A 19,520-nucleotide genomic window follows, 5' to 3' on the forward strand; every position below is an offset into this window, starting at 1 on the left:
AAAATGCCTAGGAACTCATATAGTAAAAGTGTGAAATTTAATTAAAAGTCATTGAAATTCATCATGAATATAGCATTTTTTCTGTTACAATTTTTATGTTACAATCATCATTCAAACTATGCTATTCATAAAATGTATTTTTGTTTATCCGTAGATGTGTCAAAATAATGACACATATTACATATGCTTTTCTGCGGCAACCACTATGCAGAAAGTGAAAGCTATAAGACTAGGAATAATCCACTTCAAATATGGACAAGTGTATGCACTTATTACTTTATGCAGCAACGTTATTAAATTAAGTGGCAATTTTGTGTAATTACATGTGATTTACAAGGAATTATTTTATAACAATAACACATGGAAAACAAATCAAATGGGATTTGAAGATTGTGATGGCAATGACATTGTATGATAAATCACTTGACAATAAGAGAACCACAATTTAATTAGGGAAAATACATATTTGCACCATCTTTTTTAAATGAAACTAATAACACTTTATTTAAACAAATATACATGTGCAAAAAATTCCCTCATATGTTTTCTTTATTGTCAGATGATTTAAAACCACTAAAGGTACAGTATATGAAACATTATCTTAAATAGTCTGTCTCTGAGTCATGTCATGCTTTTAATTAGCATTTATTATCTGACGTCAATGTCAGTAATTTGCGTGATGTATGTAGCCATTTTCCCACCAAGATGTATAGGTCTAGTATCTAAAAAAAAATACTTTTACCTTTTTTTAGTGCATTTGTTTATCTGGCTCAAAATATGCAATTCTAGCAATGTTTTATACCACCATTCTAGGTGTTCCAAACTTGTAAATGTTGAATATATACACACCTCTAGTGAAACATTTTCTTACTTGTTGGTTTAGGGGTGGATAGAAAAAGATATACAACTCTAAGAGCCGGTGTCGTGTCGGATTGTGCCTCTCGTCGGATAGTGCCTCCGACGGACAGCGCATGCTCCGTAAGTGACGTCACTCCAGCTGATTTCTCCAATCAGCTGGGGTTGACGTTATTAGCGCGTGCGCAGTCCGTCGGATGCATTTCTCGAAGAGAGACAGAGCGGGAAGAATCTAATGTCAGATTCTGACTTGCTCTGTACGATCTGCGCATGCGCGGGACGGAATGAATTACAGTACAATACTCATATTTGCGATTCATATTGGCAAATGGCGGGAATATTGTATGATTACAGAACACAGTCACACAGCTCGTAGCGGGACACATTAAAGGGGCACTCTGGAATACTAAAGGGGTACTCTGACTGCAATAAAGGGGCACTCTGGAATACTAAAGAGGCACACCGACTGCAATAATAAATGGGCACTCTGGAATACTAAAGAGGCACGCTGACTGCAATAATAAAGGGGCACTCTGGAATACTAAAGAGGCACGCTGACTGCAATAATAAAGGGGCACTCTGGAATACTAAAGGGGCATGCCGACTGCAATAATAAAGGGGCACTCTGGAATACTAAAGAGGCACGCTGACTGCAATAATAAAGAGGCACTCTGGAATACTAAAGAGGCACGCTGACTGCAATAATAAAGGGGCACTCTGGAATACTAAAGAGGCACGCTGACTGCCATAATAAAGGGGCACTCTGACTGCAATAATAAAAGGGCACTCTGACCGTGGGTCATAAAGGAGCTCTGTGACCGGGACACATAAAGGAGCACTCTGATAGGGGCACTGATGTAAAGGAGGACTCTAACGGGGACACTCGATGTAAAGGGGGACTCTAACGGGGACACTGATATAAAGGGGGACTCTGATGGGGACACTGGATGTAAAGGGGAACTCTGATGGGGACACGGATGTAAAATAGGACTCTGATAGGGAAGCACTGGATGTAAAGGAGGACTCTGATGGGGACACACTGGATGTAAAGGAGGACTCTGATGGGGACACGGATGTAAAGGAGGACTCTGACAGGGACACGGATGTAAAGGAGGACTCTGACGGGGACACGGACACAGGCTGAATGATGTGGGATACAGTCAGTGCTTATTCCTGGGGATTTCACAGTGGCTGTAGCATGAAGATGGGGGATCTGTCAGTGGGGGGGGGGGGGGTAGAATAAGCGGTTAAAGGAGTGGGGGGCCCATCATGGTACTATAGGTGAAGTCACAGTAGGCGAACTTTGAGGGGTCAGGGTCCCACATTTGGCACAGAGATAGGGGAGGTCTATCTCTGGGGGCCTCTAGTATCCCTGTGCCAAATTTGGTGCCCCTAGCCCCTGGGGTTAGGTCAGCTTGGTGCAGTATGGCAAGCTTGGAGTGGGCACATTTGCAAGGCCAAAGCTTGGGCCCTGAACAAGTCCAGGGGGTCCAAATGTTGCACGGAGGTAGGGGAGGGTTACCATTACCATCCCAAAAAGTCATTAGCCCAAGATATCCTTGTCAAATATTTATGGGGTCACTTAGGAGCATATGGATACCAGTCAATACCACAGTAGTCCAGGGGTTCATCACTCCTAGTCGGACATCTGTCGGTCTAGGCATTCCCTGATGCTGGATCCGGAGTACAGCTGTCGATGGGTTGGCTGAAAGAAGGATCTCATATCTGAAGTGACCAACACATCTTCAAACCGCCCTCTTCTTGCAGGCGCTGTTGGATTGCTACCCACAACTGTTTCTCTGTGAGTGGAAATTCCTCTGCCAGTGCACGGAAAAGCAGAATGCAGCATTTTTCACAGCAAGGCCTGGAAGTGCTGCATTCTGACCGCCCTCTCTGATGGTGGTAACATTTCCGCCATTTTTTGTTTGTACAAAAAATTGTAATCGGGGCCTAGTCTGTGTTTGTACGTGTGAGATACACCTTTTTATATCATATTTTCTATTCCGCTATTCAATCTACACCCTTTTGGGGTAAAAAAAATGAAATTGCGGCATAGTCTGTATCGGTACGTGTGAGATACACCTTTCAAATTTTTGTGGCGCATCTTCCACCGCCGAGGATTGAAGGGTGCTTCAGTTTGCCTCCTGTTCCGAACTCCTCCTACTCCTCATCCTCATCCTGCCTTTAGGGTACAAAAAATTGTAATCAGGGCCTAGTCTGGGTTTGTACGTGTGAGATACACCTTTTTATATCATATTTTCTATTCTGCTATTCAATTTACACCCTTTTGGGGTAAAAAAAATTCAATTGCGGCATAGTCTGTATCGGTACGTGTGAGATACACCTTTCAAATTTTGTGGCGCATCTTCCACCGCCGAGGATTGCAGGGCGCTTCAGTTTGCCTCCTGTTCCGAACTCCTCCTACTCCTCTTCCTCATCTTGCCTTTAGGGTACAAAAAATTGTAATCTGGGCCTAGTCTGGGTTTGTACGTGTGAGATACACCTTTTTATATACTATTTTCTATTCCGCTATTCAATCTACACCCTTTTGGGGTAAAAAAAATTAAATTGTGGCATAGTCTGTACTAATCTGCTATTTAAAAATTACAAATTTATAGGGGAATTTTTTTTTCCCTTCATAGCCTGCTGCTGACCGTGACATAAAACATAAGACACTGCTGTGTTCACATGTGCTATTGAAAAATCACCAATCTTATATACTTTTTTCTATTCCACTATTCAATATACACCCTTTTGGGGTAAAAAAAAATTAAATTGTGGCATAGTCTGTACTAATCTGCTATTTAAAAATTACAAATTTAAAGGGGATTTTTTTTCCCCTTCATAGCCTGCTGCTGACTGTGACATAAAACCTAAGACACTGCTGTGTTCACATGTGTTATTAAAAAATCACCAATTTTATATACTTTTTTCTATTCCGCTATTCAATATACACCCTTTTGGGGTGAAAAAAATTAAATTGCGGCATCTTCCACCGCCAAGGATTGCAGGGCGCTTCAGTTTGCCTCCTGTTCTGAACTCCTCCTACTCCTCTTCCTCATCCTGCCTTTAGGGTACAAAAAATTGTAATCGGGGCCTAGTCTGTGTTTGTACATGTGAGATACACCTTTTTATATCATATTTTCTATTCCGCTATTCAATCTACACCCTTTTGGGGTAAAAAAAATTAAATTGCGGCATAGTCTGTACTAATCTGCTATTTAAAAATTACAAATTTAAAGGGGAATTTTTTTTTCCCTTCATAGCCTGCTGCTGACCGTGACATAAAACATAAGACACTGCTGTGTTCACATGTGCTATTAAAAAATCACCAATTTTATATACTATTTTCTATTCTGCTATTCAATATACACCCTTTTGGGGTAAAAAAAAATTAAATTGCGGCATAGTCTGTATCGGTACGTGTTAGATACACGGAAAGAACAGAGGGGATTGTGGGACTTTGAGTGAGCACAGCTAGATATATATGTATGTATAATTGTATATATGTCATGGATGACCAATGAGGTCCCAAATAGGGGACCCAAAATGGACTGACATTAAATATATAATTCATAATTAGTAACATGGTATGAATCTATATAAATGATACATCATATATATAATTATTATAGGTATAAATAAATACAGAAATAACATATTCAAACTTATTATTTATAAATAACAGGTTTATTGTGACAACAGATTCTCTGTAGGTACACAATCTTTTAATATACATAAATTACTAAGACCCAGAAAATGGGGACCTACAGAGGGCTGGCACATGGTTCAACATATTCAATTCAAGATTCGTAACATAAAATATAACATGTATCAATACCAATAACAGGTTGTGTAAAATTCACATAAACAATAAACATATTAATAACATATCCAGAATGATAAATCATATGAGGCATATAAACTATGAGAATCTATTCTTTGTGGGTATATAATCTTTCAATATGGCGGGCTTGTATATGATGGCTGAGTAATTGTAGGCTCGACGCGTTTCATGGACCTCCGTCCACTCATCAGGAGCATGAAAATTTAATTGTATGTCTGGAAATATAGATTAGGATTGTATCAAAATGATGATAGTATGGATGAGAGGGAAGAAAAAATATCTATCAGAGTATACATGGAGTGCACACTACCTTGAGTAGTGTCATATCTCCGAAAATCCAATCCTAGAGAGGAGGCACAGGGCTGAGCCGAGAAATGCCTGATCCGGGGCTGAGGCATGGACAGCATCCAATAGAATGGGGGTAAGCAGCAAGAGAATGGGAACCCCATGTGAGACAGAAAAATGAGATGGTAGATAGTTCGATACCAGTAAATTCTGAAAATATATAATATATTGGACTAAGTTTAGTTTTAATTCTTCTAATACAGTAGAAATATAACTGGTATAATAAAAAGGGAGAGAAGAGAATATAACCAGATATAGAAATATCTCTGTATGGTAGATAAAAGTTGATGAACCACCAAAGAAAGCACCGCCCGCATGGAGATACCAAGGAGAAGGGGTTGCCAAACGTGAAAGTGAGCAGATGATATTAATATATCAATTGAGGGGACGTGTGAAAAGTGAAGAGATTATTGTGATGAAAAAAAAGTTGTTATAGAGGTGATCCCAGATTATGAGTGAGATTCGGGGGAGGATAGAAAGCCAGAGCCGTGGTGAAGTATAGAACACTAGTGAAACCCATATTTGTCCCGAAAAACAGGTGAATCATATTAAAACAGAAAGCTACATGCAGTGATTGAGAGGAATGATATAATGTAATGAAGACAATTTACCCCAAAAACAAATGTGCAGGGATTCGTCAAAGTGGACTAAGCAGATGAAAAGCTGAAGATGTGACCAGGCTGCGTTTCTCCAAACCTCGGATGTAATCCACGCCAATGCCATGTAGGCATCGGATATATATGGGCGGAAGACAGACCCGCCCACATCCGGTCAGGGACCGGATGTTGGTCGGAGAAGACCGCCTCCGATGCAGATGGTGAACGTAGTCATAGCGAAGCGGCGTCGGAAGGACGCCGCACCACCCGACCACTGTAGCATGGCGCCGATGGTAGTAGCACAGCCCCGCCCCCAGCCTGGATGTGGAACACAGAGACAGGCAAAGGGGAGCGGCGGCTGAATACCATCGCAGCCCCGGAGCAGGGACCCGGACCAAAACCCTGGTCTGAAAAGCCTCCATAGGACTGTATGATAGCATTAAAACTAAAAAGTGAAATAAATAATAAAAACTCAACATTAGGGAAGGAGATAGATGTCTCTAATGTGTATAATAGGTAATATTAAGGGGTTGTTAATAAATTACTATTAACAAGAAAAATGGTAATTACATATACATCTTAAAAGAAAACGGTAGATGTGGCAGACCTAGAAAAAAGGGTGTCTACCACCCAAAGTGAACTAGGGCAAATAGGGAGAGTAGGTCTGTCACATCACATAGAGTATCTAGCTGTCTCCATCCCTTTGTGAAATATGGAAAGAACAGAGGGGATTGTGGGACTTTGAGTGAGCACAGCTAGATATATATGTATGTATAATTGTATATATGTCATGGATGACCAATGAGGTCCCAAATAGGGGACCCAAAATGGACTGACATTAAATATATAATTCATAATTAGTAACATGATATGAATCTATATAAATGATACATCATATATATAATTATTATAGGTATAAATAAATACAGAAATAACATATTCAAACTTATTATTTATAAATAACAGGTTTATTGTGACAACAGATTCTCTGTAGGTACACAATCTTTTAATATACATAAATTACTAAGACCCAGAAAATGGGGACCTACAGAGGGCTGGCACATGGTTCAACATATTCAATTCAAGATTCGTAACATAAAATATAACATGTATCAATACCAATAACAGGTTGTGTAAAATTCACATAAACAATAAACATATTAATAACATGTCCAGAATGATAAATCATATGAGGCATATAAACTATGAGAATCTATTCTTTGTGGGTATATAATCTTTCAATATGGCGGGCTTGTATATGATGGCTGAGTAATTGTAGGCTCGACGCGTTTCATGGACCTCCGTCCACTCATCAGGAGCATGAGAATTTAATTGTATGTCTGGAAATATAGATTAGGATTGTATCAAAATGATGATAGTATGGATGAGAGGGAAGAAAAAAATATCTATCAGAGTATACATGGAGTGCACACTACCTTGAGTAGTGTCATATCTCCGAAAATCCAATCCTAGAGAGGAGGCACAGGGCTGAGCCGAGAAATGCCTGATCCGGGGCTGAGGCATGGACAGCATCCAATAGAATGGGGGTAAGCAGCAAGAGAATGGGAACCCCATGTGAGACAGAAAAATGAGATGGTAGATAGTTCGATACCAGTAAATTCTGAAAATATATAATATATTGGACTAAGTTTAGTTTTAATTCTTCTAATACAGTAGAAATATAACTGGTATAATAAAAAGGGAGAGAAGAGAATATAACCAGATATAGAAATATCTCTGTATGGTAGATAAAAGTTGATGAACCACCAAAGAAAGCACCGCCCGCATGGAGATACCAAGGAGAAGGGGTTGCCAAACGTGAAAGTGAGCAGATGATATTAATATATCAATTGAGGGGACGTGTGAAAAGTGAAGAGATTATTGTGATGAAAAAAAAGTTGTTATAGAGGTGATCCCAGATTATGAGTGAGATTCGGTGGAGGATAGAAAGCCAGAGCCGTGGTGAAGTATAGAACACTAGTGAAACCCATATTTGTCCCGAAAAACAGGTGAATCATATTAAAACAGAAAGCTACATGCAGTGATTGAGAGGAATGATATAATGTAATGAAGACAATTTACCCCAAAAACAAATGTGCAGGGATTCGTCAAAGTGGACTAAGCAGATGAAAAGCTGAAGATGTGACCAGGCTGCGTTTCTCCAAACCTCGGATGTAATCCACGCCAATGCCATGTAGGCATCAGATATATATGGGCGGAAGACAGACCCGCCCACATCCGGTCAGGGACCGGATGTTGGTCGGAGAAGACCGCCTCCGATGCAGATGGTGAACGTAGTCATAGCGAAGCGGCGTCGGAAGGACGCCGCACCACCCGACCACTGTAGCATGGCGCCGATGGTAGTAGCACAGCCCCGCCCCCAGCCTGGATGTGGAACACAGAGACAGGCAAAGGGGAGCGGCGGCTGAATACCATCGCAGCCCCGGAGCAGGGACCCGGACCAAAACCCTGGTCTGAAAAGCCTCCATAGGACTGTATGATAGCATTAAAACTAAAAAGTGAAATAAATAATAAAAACTCAACATTAGGGAAGGAGATAGATGTCTCTAATGTGTATAATAGGTAATATTAAGGGGTTGTTAATAAATTACTATTAACAAGAAAAATGGTAATTACATATACATCTTAAAAGAAAACGGTAGATGTGGCAGACCTAGAAAAAAGGGTGTCTACCACCCAAAGTGAACTAGGGCAAATAGGGAGAGTAGGTCTGTCACATCACATAGAGTATCTAGCTGTCTCCATCCCTTTGTGAAATATGGAAAGAACAGAGGGGATTGTGGGACTTTGAGTGAGCACAGCTAGATATATATGTATGTATAATTGTATATATGTCATGGATGACCAATGAGGTCCCAAATAGGGGACCCAAAATGGACTGACATTAAATATATAATTCATAATTAGTAACATGATATGAATCTATATAAATGATACATCATATATATAATTATTATAGGTATAAATAAATACAGAAATAACATATTCAAACTTATTATTTATAAATAACAGGTTTATTGTGACAACAGATTTTCTGTAGGTACACAATCTTTTAATATACATAAATTACTAAGACCCAGAAAATGGGGACCTACAGAGGGCTGGCACATGGTTCAACATATTCAATTCAAGATTCGTAACATAAAATATAACATGTATCAATACCAATAACAGGTTGTGTAAAATTCACATAAACAATAAACATATTAATAACATGTCCAGAATGATAAATCATATGACGCATATAAACTATGAGAATCTATTCTTTGTGGGTATATAATCTTTCAATATGGCGGGCTTGTATATGTTGGCTGAGTAATTGTAGGCTCGACGCGTTTCATGGACCTCCGTCCACTCATCAGGAGCATGAAAATTTAATTGTATGTCTGGAAATATAGATTAGGATTGTATCAAAATGATGATAGTATGGATGAGAGGGAAGAAAAAATATCTATCAGAGTATACATGGAGTGCACACTACCTTGAGTAGTGTCATATCTCCGAAAATCCAATCCTAGAGAGGAGGCACAGGGCTGAGCCGAGAAATGCCTGATCCGGGGCTGAGGCATGGACAGCATCCAATAGAATGGGGGTAAGCAGCAAGAGAATGGGAACCCCATGTGAGACAGAAAAATGAGATGGTAGATAGTTCGATACCAGTAAATTCTGAAAATATATAATATATTGGACTAAGTTTAGTTTTAATTCTTCTAATACAGTAGAAATATAACTGGTATAATAAAAAGGGAGAGAAGAGAATATAACCAGATATAGAAATATCTCTGTATGGTAGATAAAAGTTGATGAACCACCAAAGAAAGCACCGCCCGCATGGAGATACCAAGGAGAAGGGGTTGCCAAACGTGAAAGTGAGCAGATGATATTAATATATCAATTGAGGGGACGTGTGAAAATTTGGAGAAACGCAGCCTGGTTACATCTTCAGCTTTTCATCTGCTTAGTCCACTTTGACGAATCCCTGCACATTTGTTTTTGGGGTAAATTGTCTTCATTACACTATATCATTCCTCTCAATCACTGCATGTAGCTTTCTGTTTTAATATGATTCACCTGTTTTTCGGGACAAATATGGGTTTCACTAGTGTTCTATACTTCACCACGGCTCTGGCTTTCTATCCTCCCCCGAATCTCACTCATAATCTGGGATCACCTCTATAACAACTTTTTTTTCATCACAATAATCTCTTCACTTTTCACACGTCCCCTCAATTGATATATTAATATCATCTGCTCACTTTCACGTTTGGCAACCCCTTCTCCTTGGTATCTCCATGCGGGCGGTGCTTTCTTTGGTGGTTCATCAACTTTTATCTACCATACAGAGATATTTCTATATCTGGTTATATTCTCTTCTCTCCCTTTTTATTATACCAGTTATATTTCTACTGTATTAGAAGAATTAAAACTAAACTTAGTCCAATATATTATATATTTTCAGAATTTACTGGTATCGAACTATCTACCATCTCATTTTTCTGTCTCACATGGGGTTCCCATTCTCTTGCTGCTTACCCCCATTCTATTGGATGCTGTCCATGCCTCAGCCCCGGATCAGGCATTTCTCGGCTCAGCCCTGTGCCTCCTCTCTAGGATTGGATTTTCGGAGATATGACACTACTCAAGGTAGTGTGCACTCCATGTATACTCTGATAGATATTTTTTCTTCCCTCTCATCCATACTATCATCATTTTGATACAATCCTAATCTATATTTCCAGACATACAATTAAATTCTCATGCTCCTGATGAGTGGACGGAGGTCCATGAAACGCGTCGAGCCTACAATTACTCAGCCATCATATACAAGCCCGCCATATTGAAAGATTATATACCCACAAAGAATAGATTCTCATAGTTTATATGCCTCATATGATTTATCATTCTGGATATGTTATTAATATGTTTATTGTTTATGTGAATTTTACACAACCTGTTATTGGTATTGATACATGTTATATTTTATGTTACGAATCTTGAATTGAATATGTTGAACCATGTGCCAGCCCTCTGTAGGTCCCCATTTTCTGGGTCTTAGTAATTTATGTATATTAAAAGATTGTGTACCTACAGAGAATCTGTTGTCACAATAAACCTGTTATTTATAAATAATAAGTTTGAATATGTTATTTCTGTATTTATTTATACCTATAATAATTATATATATGATGTATCATTTATATAGATTCATATCATGTTACTAATTATGAATTATATATTTAATGTCAGTCCATTTTGGGTCCCCTATTTGGGACCTCATTGGTCATCCATGACATATATACAATTATACATACATATATATCTAGCTGTGCTCACTCAAAGTCCCACAATCCCCTCTGTTCTTTCCATATTTCACAAAGGGATGGAGACAGCTAGATACTCTATGTGATGTGACAGACCTACTCTCCCTATTTGCACGTGTTAGATACACCTTTCAAATTTTTGGGGCGCATCTTCCACCGTCGAGGATTGCAGGGCGCTTCAGTTTGCCTCCTGTTCCGAACTCCTCCTACTCCTCATCCTCATCTTGCCTTTAGGGTACAAAAAAATTGTAATCGGGGCCTAGTCTGGGTTTGTACGTGTGATATACACCTTTTTATATACTATTTTCTATTCCGCTATTCAATCTACACCCTTTTGGGGTAAAAAAAATTAAATTGTGGCATAGTCTGGATCGGTACGTGTGAGATACACCTTTCAAATTTTTTGGGCGCATCTTCCACCGCCGAGGATTGCCGGGTGCTTCAGTTTGCCTCCTGTTCCGAACTCCTCCTACTCCTCATCCTCATCCTGCCTTTAGGGTACAAAAAATCATAATCGGGGCCGAGTCTGTGTTTGTACATGTGAGATACACCTTTTTATATACTATTTTCTATTCCGCTATTCAATCTACACCCTTTTGGGGTAAAAAAAATTAAATTGCGGCATAGTCTGTGTTTGTACGTGTGAGATACACCTTTTTATATACTATTTTCTATTCCGCTATTCAATCTACACCCTTTTGGGGTAAAAAAAATTAAATTGCAGCATAGTCTGTATCGGTACGTGTGAGATACACCTTTTTATATACTTTTTTCTATTCCGCTATTCAATATACACCCTTTTGGGGTGAAAAAAATTAAATTGCGGCATAGTCTGTATCGGTACGTGTGAGATACACCTTTTAAATTTGTTTGGTGCATCTTCCACCGCCGAGGATTGCAGGGCGCTTCAGTTTGCCTCCTGTTCCGAACTCCTCCTACTCCTCTTCCTCATCCTCATCCTCCCTTTAGGGTACAAAAAATTGTAATCGGGGGCCTAGTCTGTGTTTGTACGTGTGAGATACACCGTTTTATATACTTTTTTCTATTCCGCTATTCAATATACACCCTTTTGGGGTGAAAAAAATTAAATTGCGGCATAGTCTGTGTTTGTACCTCTGAGATACACCTTTTTATATACTATTTTCTATTCCGCTATTCAATCTACACCCTTATGGGGTAAAAAAAATTAAATTGCGGCATAGTCTGTATTGGTACGTGTGAGATACACCTTTTTATATACATTTTTCTATTCCGCTATTCAATATACACCCTTTTGGGATGAAAAAAATTAAATTGCGGCATAGTCTGTATCAGTACGTCGTGTGAGATACACCTTTTAAATTTGTTTGGTGCATCTTTCACCGCCAAGGATTGCAGGGCGCTTCAGTTTGCCTCCTGTTCCGAACTCCTCCTACTCCTCTTCCTTATCCTCATCCTCCCTTTAGGGTACAAAAAATTGTAATCGGGGCCTAGTCTGTGTTTGTACGTGTGAGATACACCGTTTTATATACTTTTTTCTATTCCGCTATTCAATATACACCCTTTTGGGGTGAAAAAAATGAAATTGCGGCATAGTCTGTATCGGTACGTGTGAGATACACCTTTTAAATTTGTTTGGCGCATCTCCTTCCACCGCCGAAGATTGCAGGGCGCTTCAGTTTGCCTCCTGTTCCGAACTCCTCCTACTAGTCATCCTCATCCTGCCTTTAGGGTACAAAAAATTGTAATCGGGGCCTAGTCTGGGTTTGTACGTGTGAGATACACCTTTTTATATCATATTTTCTATTCCGCTATTCAATCTACACCCTTTTGGGGTAAAAAAAATTAAATTGCGACATAGTCTGTATCGGTACGTGTGAGATACACCTTTTAAATTTGTTTGGTGCATCTTCCACCGCCGAGGATTGCAGGGCGCTTCAGTTTGCCTCCTGTTCCGAACTCCTCCTACTCCTCTTCCTCATCCTCATCCTCCCTTTAGGGTACAAAAAATTGTAATCGGGGGCCTAGTCTGTGTTTGTACGTGTGAGATACACCGTTTTATATACTTTTTTCTATTCCGCTATTCAATATACACCCTTTTGGGGTGAAAAAAATTTAATTGCGGCATAGTCTGTGTTTGTACCTCTGAGATACACCTTTTTATATACTATTTTCTATTCCGCTATTCAATCTACACCCTTTTGGGGTAAAAAAAATTAAATTGCGACATAGTCTGTATCGGTACGTGTGAGATACACCTTTCAAATTTTTGGGGCGCATCTTCCACCGCAGAGGATTGCAGGGCGCTTCAGTTTGCCTCCTGTTCCGAACTCCTCCTACTCCTCTTCCTCATCCTCATCCTCCCTTCAGGGTACAAAAAATTGTAATCGGGGCCTAGTCTGTGTTTGTACGTGTGAGATACACCGTTTTATATACTTTTTTCTATTCCGCTATTCAATATACACCCTTTTGGGGTGAAAAAAATTAAATTGCGGCATAGTCTGTATTGGTACGTGTGAGATACACCTTTTAAATTTGTTTGGCGCATCTCCTTCCACCACCGAGGATTGCAGGGAGCTTCAGTTTGCCTCCTGTTCCTAACTCCTCCTACTCCTCTTCCTCATCCTCTACCGCCTCCTCATCCGGTCAGCGTAACACCTTCACCACAAACTTCAGCACAGCCAGGGGTAAACGACAGCAGGCAGTTTTAAAACTTGCCTGTTTGGGTGAAAAATCCCACACCGCGCAGGTGTTGTGGAGGAGCATGGAACAGCAGCCCGATGAGTTGTTTGTGCCAGCAAGCCTCAAGCCCGGCATGGTGGTGTGCGATAACGGGCAAAATCTCATAGCAGCTCTGGGCCTAGCCGGTTTGACGCACATCCCTTGCCTGGCGCATGTGCTGAATTTGGTGGTGCAGAGGTTCCTTCAAAATTACCCCGATATGTCAGAGCTGCTGCAGAAAGTGCAGGCCCTCTGTGCGCACTTTCGGCGTTCTCACCCTGCTGCTGCTCGCCTGTCAGCGCTGCAGTGTAACTTCGGCCTTCCCGCTCACCGTCTCATATGTGATGTGCCCACAAGGTGGAACTCCACCTTGCACATGCTGGAAAGACTGTGCGAGCAGCAGCAGACCATAGTGGAGTTTCAGCTGCAGCACGCACACGTGAGTCGCTCTGCGGAACAGCACCACTTCACCACCAATAACTGGGCCTCCATGCGAGACCTGTGTGCTTTGTTGCGCTGTTTTGAGTACTCCACCAACATGGCCAGTGTCGATGACGCCGTTGTCAGCTTAACTATCCCACTTCTATGCCTCCTTGAAAAAACGCATCGGGCGATGATGGAAGAGGATGTGGCACAGGAGGAGGAGGAGGAGGAAGAGGGATCATTTCCATGGCTTTTAGGGCAGTCATTCACAAGTGGCTCCGAGGGTGGGTTCCTTCACCCACAAACGCCAGGTACACAATTGTCCAGCAGGGGCACAGTTCTGGAGGACGAGGAGGAGGAGATGGAGGAGAAGATGGAGGAGGAGATGGAACCATGTTCACAGCAGTGTGGCACCCAGGCCAGCTCATGGCCATCACTGGTGCGGGGGGGATACAGAAGACACAGACGATACACCTCCCACAGAGGACAGCCTTTCGTTGCCTCTGGGCAGCCTGGCACACATGAGCGATTACATGCTGCAGTGTCTCCACAACGACCGCCGAGTTGCCCACATTCTAACTTGTGCTGATTACTGGGTGGCCACGCTGCTGGATCCCCGTTACAAGGACAACGTACCGTCCTTAATTCACTCACTGGAGCGTGATCGCAAGATGCGCGAGTACAAGCGCACGCTGTTAGACGCGATGCTGCTGGCATTCCCACCTGACAGCGGGGCCACAGCGGAAGCACAAGGCTCAGGCAGAGGAGGAGGAAGAGGTCGCCAATGCAGCCAGGGCACCGCCAGCACCTCAGAAGAACCCTTCAGCTTCTAGGTCTCCAAATTTGGCACATGGCCTGAGCTTGCCCTTTACGCCTTGGAGGTGCTGGCCTGCCCTGCAGCCAGTGTATTATCTGAACGTGTATTTAGCACGGCTGGGGGCGTTATCACAGACAAGCGCAGCCGCCTGTCCAGAGCCAATGTGGACAAGCTTACGTTCATTAAAATTAACCAGGTATGGATCCCACAGGACTTGTCCGTACCTTGTGCAGAATAGAGATGGATACCGGCCTTACCCAGCCATTGTTATATTTTTGATCTTTCTCACTCTTTTGGGGTGTACTCTAATTTAAAATGACTAAAAAAAAGCAGTGTTGGCTACCTCGTCCCCCTCCACCGCCGCTTCCACTTACACCGCCACATCCACGCCACCTCAACCTCCCTCCTACTCCATATGGGCCTCGTCCTTCACAGATGAAGAAAATTGTTTTATTTTTCAGTTTTTTTTTCTGTTTTAAGTTATTTCCCTATCCACATTTGTTTGCAGAGCACTTGCCATGCTCTTAACTACATTTTACTGCCATTTGCAGCACTCTAGCCCTTTCCATTGGTTTTTTAGAGCCATTTTAGTGCCTGAAAGTTCGGGTCCCCATTGACTTCAATGGGGTTCGGTGTCCGGGTAAAGTTCGGAAAAAGTCCGGGTCACGGACCCGGACTTTTATTTCAAGTTCGGCCGAACCCGCTGAACACGGACATCCAGGTGTCCGCTCAACTCTAGTGGAGGACAATTGTGAGGAGAGAGGAGAAGGAGAAGAGGCTGGATGGTGAGAGCCTGGAGTGAGGCTTTGTGAGTTCTGATGGCGTTGCTCCCGCTGAGCTCGGTGATGGGAGCCTAGGTGCCTTCTTAAGGCGGTTTTCCCTAGGTGAGTGTTGGGCTTACCGCGACTTATGCATTGACTGCAAAGGCTGCAGATGGCAACACTATTGTCAGCAAAGGACACATTAAAAAAAGCCCACACTGCGGAGCCATGTGCCGGCGTCCTGGGAGCGCCAGATGTGACTGTACATGGTTGATGGCTTTCTCCTGATACATTTGCAGTCTGCTTTGTCCCTCCTGTGCAATGCAAGTTCCACCTGCTTCTCCTCCCTATCTGCTGGTCCGTCTCTCCCTCTGAACTCCCCTCCTCTTCCTCTCTTGTGGGCACCCATGTGACGTCCATAGACACGTCATCATTGACGTCACCTTTCCCACCACTAACATTCGAGATCTCGGAGTAGGCAGTAACAGCAGGGACCAACCTCCTTAAGCTGATCTGGGTACTGTCGTCAGACTGCTGAGTGGTGGCTTTTGCTACCTCCTCTTCCTGATCCGATGCCAAGAATGGCTGCGCATCGCAAATGTCTTGTGATGGATCAGAAAATAATTCCAGTGACTCAAGCGGAGGGTATATGGTGGTGGTGGTGGTGGTGTCTTTGGGGGTGCACACAGCAGAGAGTGAAGAGGGTGCAGATAGAGAGGATGAGGAGGGTGCAGAAGAGGAAGGCTGAGTGAGCCACTCAACCAAGTCTGGTGCGTCCTTTGATGTAATCGAACGCACCTTCTGAAACTTAACACTTTGGCCCCGGCCTACTGCTCCTGCCCTACCCCTACCACCCCTGCATAAGGATAAGGGCCTGCCTCTTCCTCTGCCTGTCATTTTTTAAAATACCCTGTGACAAAAGACTCTAGAGAAGTGCAGTATATGTGGAACAAGGTATATAACACCCCCCTTCAATCTGTGGTATTGGGGGGGGGGGCACTGGTTTATCACACCAGTTCTACAAAAAATTGGCCAGTAAGTTTGGCACTGTGTGTGGCAGAGTTAACGCAGCAAAAGAGGCAATATTTTTGCAGGACACCAATACACTTAGAAAAGTATACTCAGATAACACCCCATTTCAATCTGTGGTATTGGGGGGCCACTGGTCTATCACACCAGTTCTACAAAAAATTGGCCAGTAACTGTTGTCACTATGTGTAGCACAGTTAATGCAGCAAAAGAGGCAAAATTTTTGCAGGACTAAAATACACTGTTATAAAAGTATGCTGTTAAATAACACCCCACTTCAATCTATGGTATTGGGGGTCCACTGGTCTATCACTAGAGATGTCGCGAACCTAAAATTTGCCGTTCACGAACGGCGAACGCGAACCTCCGCAAATGTTCGCGAACGGGCGAACCGGGCAAACCGCCATAGACTTCAATAGGCAGGCGAATTTTAAAACCCACAGGGACTCTTTCTGGCCACAATAGTAATAATAATAAATAATCTGTGGATCTGACACTCACTGCAATTATGACAGAGGAAAAAAAAAAATATTTTTTAAACTGCAAGGTACTGTGCCACCCGGCATTGCTGGACATCTTCTGATGTTGAAGGAAAGTAAAGCATGATGTGTCTTTCATCTGTTGCATTCAGTTTCCTTTGCCAGAGAATGCGTGTACAGTCCTAAACCTTGTCCAATCAATGTCCTCTAAGTTGAGAAATATGGGCAAATATGGGCAAATATTTATCCGTCATTCCATACCATCAGGGAGGCATGTAATTGGCCCCAACTTTATTCAGCAGCCGGAAAACAATCCATAACATACAGCCAATTTCATTAGGAACTATCTTCAGCCTAAAGAAGAACAAGGCGTCCTGGAAGTGATGGTTTAGCACAGGGATCCTCAAACTACGGCCCTCCAACTGTTGCAGAACTACATATCCCATGAGGCATTGTAAAACTCTGACATTCACAGATATGACTAGGCATGATGGCAATTGTAGTTCCTGAACAACTGGAGAGCCATAGTTTGAAGACCCATGGTTTAGCACATACAGCACCCTGATCTCAACATCATCAAGTCTGCCTAGGATTATACAAAGAACAAAGAGACAGAATTATCTGAGGGACCCATCATCCACAGAAGATCTGTGGTTAGTTCTCCAAGATGCTTAGAACAACCAACCTGCTGAGTTCCCTTCCCTTCTCATTCCACTTCTATTTCTGAAAGCCCCCTTAATTTACAGATGTTTTTCACACCTGCCTAAAACTTTTTGACAGTAGTGGGTATAATATATATATATATATATATATATATATATATATATATATATATACGGTACATATATATATATATTGTGACAGGAAGTCAGGTAAATCTGTGAATGTAGTCACAGACAGGAGATACATTTCCACCTGGTTTGGAAAGTTCACCAATTACTATAGGGTGTCGGCTGCAGAGATAGCCAGCAGGAAGTTGAAAACCATTCAGCTGTTCAGAATGAGGAAATGAAGGCCTCTATAATTTGTCCAAAGGAAGTCTAAGGATTGCTGCTTCCTGACGCTGTGTGGGCATGGGGAGAGGAGGACAGTCAGATGTGTGCCCCCTGAAAGCTGTGTGAGCATGGGGAAGACCTCCTGAAGCGATGTGCGCTGAGGAGGGTAACAAGTGTGAAGACTACTCAAGGTGAGGTCTTGGACTATTTCTATGTGGAAAGAAATAAATGCACTGTTTGCTATGTGAAGAGACAAGACAAGCAAAGGAATGGTTGCTATGTGAAGAGTGTGAAGAGACAAACAAAGGGATGTTTTCTATGTGAAAGGAAAGTCCAATGAACATGTGCTGTGAGAAGAGAAAATAAATGGACTATTGAGTGTCTGCTGTAGGATCAGCAAAGTTTGCCCAAAAGTAGGTTGGAGACAGACTCCGTAGGTAGGTTCCTGTATGTGAGAAGGTAGCCGCCCACAGTGGCAAGGATTTATTTTGTGTTTTATTTTTATTTTGGCTGTTTTTGATGCTTGCACTTGTGTGAAGAAAATAGCAAGAATAAACAAACTGTTTTGTTTGCAACCACTTCTCGGCTTCTCCCTGTGTAACGAACCCCCCCAAAGGGGTCATCCACGCCTACCACCGAGTTAATCAACCTCACATATGGTGGAGGTATGCATTGGGCAGAAGCAGAGATCCCTGCAAAGAAGTGCATATGTTCTATGAATTTTGTCTGGTACATGAGATTGCACAATCTATGTGTGCAGGAGAGAAGATCCTGAAAGAGAGAGAAAAGCTACTGTAAGATTCTGGTACCTTCGGTACCCTTCCAGCCCATTTCTTCCGCATATAGCTACCTGTCCCTTTAATTCTCATGACGTCATCACTAGGCGCCGCTCTGAGCGTCTATTTCAATCGCCGGCTTTCACTCACAAGGTGTTCGTGCAAGCCACCTGTATGCAGCTATACCTGACGCTACTTGATCCTGTATCTCGCTACCTGATCCTGTATCTTACTTTCTGATCTTGTATCTCGCTACCTGATCCTACCGCTTGTTACACAGCCTTGTCTGACGCTGCCGAAGCCTCCAGCTATTTCCTGTATCTCGCTACTGATCCTGTATCTTGCTACCTGATCCTATCTCATTACCGGACCCCTCATCTCTCTAAACCAACTAGTGATAAGTACCCCACAGGGGATTCCTTCCTATCAACTTACACTATCTACTCTTGCATACTAAAGACTGTTGCTATCTATGCATTACTATTTCTATCATCTGCACTGTTACATAGATTGCTAGCTCTTGAGTCTACTACCATCTATATCCTTGCACTGAGT

This window comes from Pelophylax lessonae, assembly GCF_965119305.1.
Source record: "Pelophylax lessonae genome assembly, chromosome: 1".
Classification (NCBI taxonomy): domain Eukaryota; kingdom Metazoa; phylum Chordata; class Amphibia; order Anura; family Ranidae; genus Pelophylax; species Pelophylax lessonae.